At 58.8% G+C, this 10,000-nt stretch overlaps 1 non-coding gene across 1 annotated transcript; it reads right to left on the reverse strand.

The window, feature by feature from the left end:
* Positions 1–7,845: 7,845 nt before the first annotated feature.
* LOC148058248 (5S ribosomal RNA) lies at positions 7,846–7,964 on the reverse strand. Its single transcript, XR_015710021.1, has one exon. It is a non-coding gene; the product is annotated as a 5S ribosomal RNA (ribosomal RNA).
* Positions 7,965–10,000: the final 2,036 nt, after the last annotated feature.

The raw sequence follows: 10,000 nt of genomic DNA on the forward strand, positions 1-10,000 counted from the left end.
GTTGCGCTCGTGACATCAAAAAGACCACTTTTTGAAGAGCAGTCACACTCGGAAAAAATTTCTTTCGTCAGGCAAAAGAACCAGAGTTCTCCGCGGCCATCCACTCCAACCTTGTCCGACTTTGAGGCACCAGGCTCGGCCACCCTCCGAGCCTTTTCCTTCCCTCTCCTGTTATGGTGCCTCCCTATTAACCTCTAGGTGGTTGCGCTCGTGACATCAAAAAGACCACTTTTTTCAGAGCAGTCACACTCGGAAAAAATTTCTTTCGTCAGGCAAAAGAACCAGAGTTCTCCGCGGCCATCCACTCCAACCTTGTCCGACTTTGAGGCACCAGGCTCGGCCACCCTCCGAGCCTTTTCCTTCCCTCTCCTGTTATGGTGCCTCCCTATTAACCTCTAGGTGGTTGCGCTCGTGACATCAAAAAGACCACTTTTTGAAGAGCAGTCACACTCGGAAAAAATTTCTTTCGTCAGGCAAAAGAACCAGAGTTCTCCGCGGCCATCCACTCCAACCTTGTCCGACTTTGAGGCACCAGGCTCGGCCACCCTCCGAGCCTTTTCCTTCCCTCTCCTGTTATGGTGCCTCCCTATTAACCTCTAGGTGGTTGCGCTCGTGACATCAAAAAGACCACTTTTTGAGGAGCAGTCACACTCGGAAAAAATTTCTTTCGTCAGGCAAAAGAACCAGAGTTCTCCGCGGCCATCCACTCCAACCTTGTCCGACTTTGAGGCACCAGGCTCGGCCACCCTCCGAGCCTTTTCCTTCCCTCTCCTGTTATGGTGCCTCCCTATTAACCTCTAGGTGGTTGCGCTCGTGACATCAAAAAGACCACTTTTTGCAGAGCAGTCACACTCGGAAAAAATTTCTTTCGTCAGGCAAAAGAACCAGAGTTCTCCGCGGCCATCCACTCCAACCTTGTCCGACTTTGAGGCACCAGGCTCGGCCACCCTCCGAGCCTTTTCACTCCCTCTCCTGTTATGGTGCCTCCCTATTAACCTCTAGGTGGTTGCGCTCGTGACATCAAAAAGACCACTTTTTGAGGAGCAGTCACACTCGGAAAAAATTTCTTTCGTCAGGCAAAAGAACCAGAGTTCTCCGCGGCCATCCACTCCAACCTTGTCCGACTTTGAGGCACCAGGCTCGGCCACCCTCCGAGCCTTTTCACTCCCTCTCCTGTTATGGTGCCTCCCTATTAACCTCTAGGTGGTTGCGCTCGTGACATCAAAAAGACCACTTTTTGCAGAGCAGTCACACTCGGAAAAAATTTCTTTCGTCAGGCAAAAGAACCAGAGTTTTCAGCGGTCATCCACTCCAACCTTGTCCGATTTTGAGGCACCAGGCTCGGCCACCCTCCGAGCCTTTTCCTTCCCTCTCCTGTTATGGTGCCTCCCTATTAACCTCTAGGTGGTTGCGCTCGTGACATCAAAAAGACCACTTTTTGCAGAGCAGTCACACTCGGAAAAAATTTCTTTCGTCAGGCAAAAGAACCAGAGTTTTCAGCGGCCATCCACTCCAACCTTGTCCGATTTTGAGGCACCAGGCTCGGCCACCCTCCGAGCCTTTTCACTCCCTCTCCTGTTATGGTGCCTCCCTATTAACCTCTAGGTGGTTGCGCTCGTGACATCAAAAAGACCACTTTTTGCAGAGCAGTCACACTCGGAAAAAATTTCTTTCGTCTGGCAAAAGAACCAGAGTGTTCAGCGGTCATCCACTCCAACCTTGTCCGATTTTGAGGCACCAGGCTCGGCCACCCTCCGAGCCTTTTCACTCCCTCTCCTGTTATGGTGCCTCCCTATTAACCTCTAGGTGGTTGCGCTCGTGACATCAAAAAGACCACTTTTTGCAGAGCAGTCACACTCGGAAAAAATTTCTTTCGTCTGGCAAAAGAACCAGAGTTTTCAGCGGTCATCCACTCCAACCTTGTCCGACTTTGAGGCACCAGGCTCGGCCACCCTCCGAGCCTTTTCACTCCCTCTCCTGTTATGGTGCCTCCCTATTAACCTCTAGGTGGTTGCGCTCGTGACATCAAAAAGACCACTTTTTGCAGAGCAGTCACACTCGGGAAAAATTTCTTTCGTCTGGCAAAAGAACCAGAGTTTTCAGCGGTCATCCACTCCAACCTTGTCCGATTTTGAGGCACCAGGCTCGGCCACCCTCCGAGCCTTTTCACTCCCTCTCCTGTTATGGTGCCTCCCTATTAACCTCTAGGTGGTTGCGCTCGTGACATCAAAAAGACCACTTTTTTCAGAGCAGTCACACTCGGAAAAAATTTCTTTCGTCTGGCAAAAGAACCAGAGTTTTCAGCGGTCATCCACTCCAACCTTGTCCGATTTTGAGGCACCAGGCTCGGCCACCCTCCGAGCCTTTTCACTCCCTCTCCTGTTATGGTGCCTCCCTATTAACCTCTAGGTGGTTGCGCTCGTGACATCAAAAAGACCACTTTTTGCAGAGCAGTCACACTCGGGAAAAATTTCTTTCGTCTGGCAAAAGAACCAGAGTTTTCAGCGGTCATCCACTCCAACCTTGTCCGATTTTGAGGCACCAGGCTCGGCCACCCTCCGAGCCTTTTCACTCCCTCTCCTGTTATGGTGCCTCCCTATTAACCTCTAGGTGGTTGCGCTCGTGACATCAAAAAGACCACTTTTTTCAGAGCAGTCACACTCGGAAAAAATTTCTTTCGTCTGGCAAAAGAACCAGAGTTTTCAGCGGTCATCCACTCCAACCTTGTCCGATTTTGAGGCACCAGGCTCGGCCACCCTCCGAGCCTTTTCACTCCCTCTCCTGTTATGGTGCCTCCCTATTAACCTCTAGGTGGTTGCGCTCGTGACATCAAAAAGACCACTTTTTTCAGAGCAGTCACACTCGGGAAAAATTTCTTTCGTCTGGCAAAAGAACCAGAGTTATCAGCGGTCATCCACTCCAACCTTGTCCGATTTTGAGGCACCAGGCTCGGCCACCGTCCGAGCCTTTTCACTCCCTCTCCTGTTATGGTGCCTCCCTATTAACCTCTAGGTGGTTGCGCTCGTGACATCAAAAAGACCACTTTTTTCAGAGCAGTCACACTCGGGAAAAATTTCTTTCGTCTGGCAAAAGAACCAGAGTTATCAGCGGTCATCCACTCCAACCTTGTCCGACGTTGAGGCACCGATGTCGGCCAAGTTCTGAGCGTTCCACCGCCGAATGCCACTGGTCCTCAACACAGCGGACTTCCAATCCAACCTTGTCCGACTTTGAGGCACCGAAGTCGGCCTCAGCCCGAGCCTTCCCCCGCCGACCTCACTGGAGCCCGCCATCCAGGGACCGGCGGAGGTCGCCCGCATGACCACGGCAAAGTGTCTCAAAGTCGGGCACGACCGCTCGAGTCACCCGCCAACCCGGTCCGGGGCACCTCCAGGGACCGGCGGAGGTCGCCCGCATGACCGCGGCAAAGTGTCTCAAAGTCGGGCATGACCGCTTGAGTCACCCGCCAACCCGGTCCGGGGCACCTCCAGGGACCGGCGGAGGACGCCCGCATGACCGCGACAAAGTGTCTCAAAGTCGGGCACGACCGCTCGAGTCACCCGCCAACCCGGTCCGGGGCACCTCCAGGGACCGGCGGAGGACGCCCGCATGACCGCGACAAAGTGTCTCAAAGTCGGGCACGACCGCTCGAGTCACCCGCCAACCCGGTCCGGGGCACCTCCAGGGACCGGCGGAGGACGCCCGCATGACCGCGACAAAGTGTCTCAAAGTCGGGCACGACCGCTCGAGTCACCCGCCAACCCGGTCCGGGGCACCTCCAGGGACCGGCGGAGGATGCCCGCATGACCGCGACAAAGTGTCTCAAAGTCGGGCACGACCGCTCGAGTCACCCGCCAACCCGGTCCGGGACACCTCCAGGGACCGGCGGAGGACGCCCGCATGACCGCGACAAAGTGTCTCAAAGTCGGGCATGACCGTTCGAGTCACCCGCCAACCCGGTCCGGGGCACCTCCAGGGACCGGCGGAGGAGGCCCGCATGACCGCGACAAAGTGTCTCAAAGTCGGGCATGACCGCTCGAGTCACCCGCCAACCCGGTCCGGGGCACCTCCAGGGACCGGCGGAGGACGCCCGCATGACCGCGACAAAGTGTCTCAAAGTCGGGCATGACCGTTCGAGTCACCCGCCAACCCAGTCCGGGGCACCTCCAGGGACCGGCGGAGGAGGCCCGCATGACCGCGACAAAGTGTCTCAAAGTCGGGCATGACCGCTCGAGTCACCCGCCAACCCGGTCCGGGGCACCTCCGGGGACCGGCGGAGGACGCCCGCATGACCGCGACAAAGTGTCTCAAAGTCGGGCACGACCGCTCGAGTCACCCGCCAACCCGGTCCGGGGCACCTCCAGGGACCGGCGGAGGACGCCCGCATGACCGCGACAAAGTGTCTCAAAGTCGGGCACGACCGCTCGAGTCACCCGCCACCCCGGTCCGGGGCACCTCCAGGGACCGGCGGAGGACGCCCGCATGACCGCGACAAAGTGTCTCAAAGTCGGGCATGACCGCTCGAGTCACCCGCCAACCCGGTCCGGGGCACCTCCGGGGACCGGCGGAGGACGCCCGCATGACCGCGACAAAGTGTCTCAAAGTCGGGCAGGACCGCTCGAGTCACCCGCCAACCCGGTCCGGGGCACCTCCGGGGAGCAGTGGAGGTCGCTCGCATGACCGCGACAAAGTGTCTCAAAGTCGGGCATGACCGCTCGAGTCGCCCGCCATCCCGGTCCGGAGCTCAACACTTTGTCGTTTTTTCCACTCCCTCCCCATTAACCTCTAGGTGGTTGCGCTCGTGACATCAAAAAGACCACTTTTTGCAGAGCAGTCACACTCGGAAAAAATTCGTTTCGTCTGGCAAAAGAACCAGAGTTCTCAGCGGGCTTCCAGTCCAACCTTGTCCGATTTTGAGGCACCAGGCTCGGCCACAGTCCGAGCCCATTCACTCCCTCCCCTGTTGTACTCGCTCCCTATTAACCTCTAGGTGGTTGCGCTCGTGACATCAAAAAGACCACTTTTTGAGGAGCAGTCACACTTAGGAAAAATCCGTTTGCGCTCACACCATCCCTCCCCATTAACCTCTAGGTGGTTGCGCTCGTGACATCAAAAAGACCACTTTTTGAGGAGCAGTCACACTTAGGAAAAATCCGTTTGCGCTCACACCATCCCTCCCCATTAACCTCTAGGTGGTTGCGCTCGTGACATCAAAAAGACCACTTTTTGAGGAGCAGTCAGACACCGAGGTTTTCTGGATTTATGTCCGTTTTCCTGGTTCTCTGACTCGGGCACCTTGTGACCGACATCCCCCCCTTCCCTGGTTCTATTTTGCCGATACTTTGGTGAGTTTTCTACCCGCAAACCAAGCCCCCCAAGCCCGCCGCCTGGTGGGGGAGCATGCCGCCTGGCCCGGTTCTATTTTAGGTCACTTTGGTGAGTTTTCTACCCGCAAACCAAGCCCCCCAAGCCCGCCGCCTGGTGGGGGAAGAGGCCCCCTGGTCCCGGTTCTATTTTAGGACACTTTGGTGAGTTTTCTACCCGCAAACCAAGCCCCCCAAGCCCGCCGCCTGGTGGGGGAAGATGCCCCCTGGTCCCGGTTCTATTTTAGGACACTTTGGTGAGTTTTCTACCCGCAAACCAAGCCCCCCAAGCCCGCCGCCTGGTGGGGGAACATGCCCCCTGGTCCCGGTTCTATTTTAGGACACTTTGGTGAGTTTTCTACCCGCAAACCAAGCCCCCCAAGCCCGCCGCCTGGTGGGGGAACATGCCGCCTAGCCCGGTTCTATTTTAGGTCACTTTGGTGAGTTTTCTACCCGCAAACCAAGCCCCCCAAGCCCGCCGCCTGGTGGGGGAAGAGGCCCCCTGGTCCCGGTTCTATTTTAGGACACTTTGGTGAGTTTTCTACCCGCAAACCAAGCCCCCCAAGCCCGCCGCCTGGTGGGGGAACATGCCCCCTGGTCCTGGTTCTATTTTAGGACACTTTGGTGAGTTTTCTACCCGCAAACCAAGCCCCCCAAGCCCGCCGCCTGGTGGGGGAACATGCCCCCTGGTCCCGGTTCTATTTTAGGACACTTTGGTGAGTTTTCTACCCGGAAACCAAGCCCCCCAAGCCCGCCACCTGGTGGGGGAAGAGGCCCCCTGGTCCCGGTTCTATTTTAGGACACTTTGGTGAGTTTTCTACCCACACTGCAGGTCCCCAAATGCCGCCATCTGGTGGGGGAACATGCCGCCTGCACCGGTTCTATTTTAAGTCACTTTGGTGAGTTTTCTGCCCACACTACGGGTCCCCAAATGCCGCCATCTGGTGGGGGAACATGCCGCCTGCACCGGTTCTATTTTAAGTCACTTTGGTGAGTTTTCTACCCACACTACGGGTCCCCAAATGCCGCCATCTGGTGGGGGAACATGCCGCCTGCACCGGTTCTATTTTAAGTCACTTTGGTGAGTTTTCTACCCACACTACGGGTCCCCAAATGCCGCCATCTGGTGGGGGAACATGCCGCCTGCACCGGTTCTATTTTAAGTCACTTTGGTGAGTTTTCTGCCCACACTACGGGTCCCCAAATGCCGCCATCTGGTGGGGGAACATGCCGCCTGCACCGGTTCTATTTTAAGTCACTTTGGTGAGTTTTCTACCCACACTACGGGTCCCCAAATGCCGCCATCTGGTGGGGGAACATGCCGCCTGCACCGGTTCTATTTTAAGTCACTTTGGTGAGTTTTCTACCCACACTACGGGTCCCCAAATGCCGCCATCTGGTGGGGGAACATGCCGCCTGCACCGGTTCTATTTTAAGTCACTTTGGTGAGTTTTCTGCCCACACTACGGGTCCCCAAATGCCGCCATCTGGTGGGGGAACATGCCGCCTGCACCGGTTCTATTTTAAGTCACTTTGGTGAGTTTTCTGCCCACACTACGGGTCCCCAAATGCCGCCGCCTGGTGGGGGAACTGCCGCCTAGTCCCGGTTCTATTTTAGGTCACTTTTCTCACTTTCTGACCCACAAATAATGCCCCAAATGCCGCCGCCTGGTGGGGGGAACTGCCGCCTAGTCCCGGTTCTATTTTAGGTCACTTTTCTCACTTTCTGACCCACAAATAATGCCCCAAATGCCGCCGCCTGGTGGGGGGAACTGCCGCCTAGTCCCGGTTCTATTTTAGGTCACTTTTCTCACTTTCTGACCCACAAATAATGCCCCAAATGCCGCCGCCTGGTGGGGGGAACTGCCGCCTAGTCCCGGTTCTATTTTAGGTCACTTTTCTCACTTTCTGACCCACAAATAATGCCCCAAATGCCGCCGCCTGGTGGGGGGAACTGCCGCCTAGTCCCGGTTCTATTTTAGGTCACTTTTCTCACTTTCTGACCCACAAATAATGCCCCAAATGCCGCCGCCTGGTGGGGGGAACTGCCGCCTAGTCCCGGTTCTATTTTAGGTCACTTTTCTCACTTTCTTACCCACAAATAATGCCCCAAATGCCGCCGCCTGGTGGGGGGAACTGCCGCCTAGTCCCGGTTCTATTTTAGGTCACTTTTCTCACTTTCTGACCCACAAATAATGCCCCAAATGCCGCCGCCTGGTGGGGGGAACTGCCGCCTAGTCCCGGTTCTATTTTAGGTCACTTTTCTCACTTTCTTACCCACAAATAATGCCCCAAATGCCGCCGCCTGGTGGGGGGAACTGCCGCCTAGTCCCGGTTCTATTTTAGGTCACTTTTCTCACTTTCTTACCCACAAATAATGCCCCAAATGCCGCCGCCTGGTGGGGGGAACTGCCGCCTAGTCCCGGTTCTATTTTAGGTCACTTTTCTCACTTTTCTACCCACAAATAATGGCAAAAAAAAATGCTTACAGCACCCAGTATTCCCAGGCGGTCTCCCATCCAAGTACTAACTGGGCCCGACCCTGCTTGGCTTCCGAGATCAGACGAGATCGGGCTCATTCAGGGTGGTGTGGCCGTAAGCGAGGGAAGCGCTTGTGAAATGCCCCAAAGTGTTGAAAATGTTCCCCAGGCCCCTGGTTCCCCATCCCCGCAGGAGGAGGCTCCCCAGGCCCCCTGGTTCCCCATCCCCGCAGGAGGAGGCTCCCCAAGCCCCCTGGTGCAGGAGGAGGCTCCCCAGGCCCCTGGTTCCCCATCCCCGCAGGAGGAGGCTCCCCAGGCCCCCTGGTTCCCCATCCCCGCAGGAGGAGGCTCCCCAGGCCCCATGGTTCCCCATCACCGCAGGAGGAGGCTCCCCAGGCCCCCTGGTTCCCCATCCCCGCAGGAGGAGGCTCCCCAGGCCCCCTGGTGCAGGAGGAGGCTCCCCAGGCCCCCTGGTTCCCCATCCCCGCAGGAGGAGGCTCCCCAGGCCCCCTGGTTCTCCATGCCCGCAGGAGGAGGCTCCCCAGGCCCCTGGTTCCCCATCCCCGCAGGAGGAGGCTCCCCAGGCCCCCTGGTTCTCCATGCCCGTAGGAGGAGGCTCCCCAGGCCCCCTGGTTCTCCATCCCCGCAGGAGGAGGCTCCCCAGGCCCCCTGGTTCTCCATCCCCGCAGGAGGAGGCTCCCCAGGCCCCCATGTTCTCCATGCCCGCAGGAGGAGGCTCCCCAGGCCCCTTGGTTCTCCATCCCCGCAGGAGTAGGCTCCCCAGGCGCCCTGGTTCTCCATCCCCGCAGGAGGAGGCTCCCCAGGCCCCCTGGTTCTCCATCCCCGCAGGAGGAGGCTCCCCAGGCCCCATGGTTCCCCATCACCGCAGGAGGAGGCTCCCCAGGCCCCCTGGTTCCCCATCCCCGCAGGAGGAGGCTCCCCAGGCCCCCTGGTTCTCCATCCCCGCAGGAGGAGGCTCCCCAGACCCCCATGTTCTCCATGCCCGCAGGAGGAGGCTCCCCAGGCCCCTTGGTTCTCCATCCCCGCAGGAGGAGGCTCCCCAGGCCCCTGGTTCTCCATCCCCGCAGGAGGAGGCTCCCCAGGCCCCCTGGTTCTCCATGCCCGCAGGAGGAGGCTCCCCAGGCCCCCTGGTTCTCCATGCCCGCAGGAGGAGGCTCCCCAGGCCCCCATGTTCTCCATGCCCGCAGGAGGAGGCTCCCCAGGCCCCTTGGTTCTCCATCCCCGCAGGAGGAGGCTCCCCAGGCCCCTGGTTCCCCATCCCCGCAGGAGGAGGCTCCCCAGGCCCCCTGGTTCTCCATGCCCGCAGGAGGAGGCTCCCCAGGCCCCCTGGTTCTCCATGCCCGCAGGAGGAGGCTCCCCAGGCCCCCTGGTTCTCCATCCCCGCAGGAGGAGGCTCCCCAGGCCCCTGGTTCTCCATGCCCGCAGGAGGAGGCTCCCCAGGCCCCCTGGTTCTCCATGACCGCAGGAGGAGGCTCCCCAGGCCCCCTGGTTCTCCATCCCCGCAGGAGGAGGCTCCCCAGGCCCCCTGGTTCCCCATCCCCGCAGGAGGAGGCTCCCCAGGCCCCCTGGTTCTCCATCCCCGCAGGAGGAGGCTCCCCAGGCCCCCTGGTTCCCCATCCCCGCAGGAGGAGGCTCCCCAGGCCCCCTGGTTCTCCATGCCCGCAGGAGGAGGCTCCCCAGGCCCCCTGGTTCCCCATCCCCGCAGGAGGAGGCTCCCCAGGCCCCCTGGTTCTCCATCCCCGCAGGAGGAGGCCCCCCAGGCCCCTGGTTCCCCATCCCCGCAGGAGGAGGCTCCCCAGGCCCCCTGGTTCTCCATGCCCGCAGGAGGAGGCTCCCCAGGCCCCTGGTTGGGAGAGGGGGAAAAAGAGCAAAGTGTTTAAAAATGCCCCAAAGTGTTGAAAATGTTCCCCAGGCCCCTGGTTCCCCATCCCCGCAGGAGGAGGCTCCCCAGGCCCCCTGGTTGGGAGAGGGGGAAAAAGACCAAAGTGTTTAAAAATGCCCCAAAGTGTTGAAAATGTTCCCCAGGCCCCTGGCTCCCCATCCCCTCAGGAGGAGGCTCCCCAGGCCCCCTGGTTGGGAGAGGGGGAAAAAGAGCAAAGTGTTTAAAAATGCCCCAAAGTGTTGAAAATGTTCCCC

Source organism: Callionymus lyra, unplaced genomic scaffold (assembly GCF_982586985.1).
Source record: "Callionymus lyra unplaced genomic scaffold, fCalLyr1.hap1.1 HAP1_SCAFFOLD_126, whole genome shotgun sequence".
Lineage (NCBI taxonomy): Eukaryota > Metazoa > Chordata > Actinopteri > Syngnathiformes > Callionymidae > Callionymus > Callionymus lyra.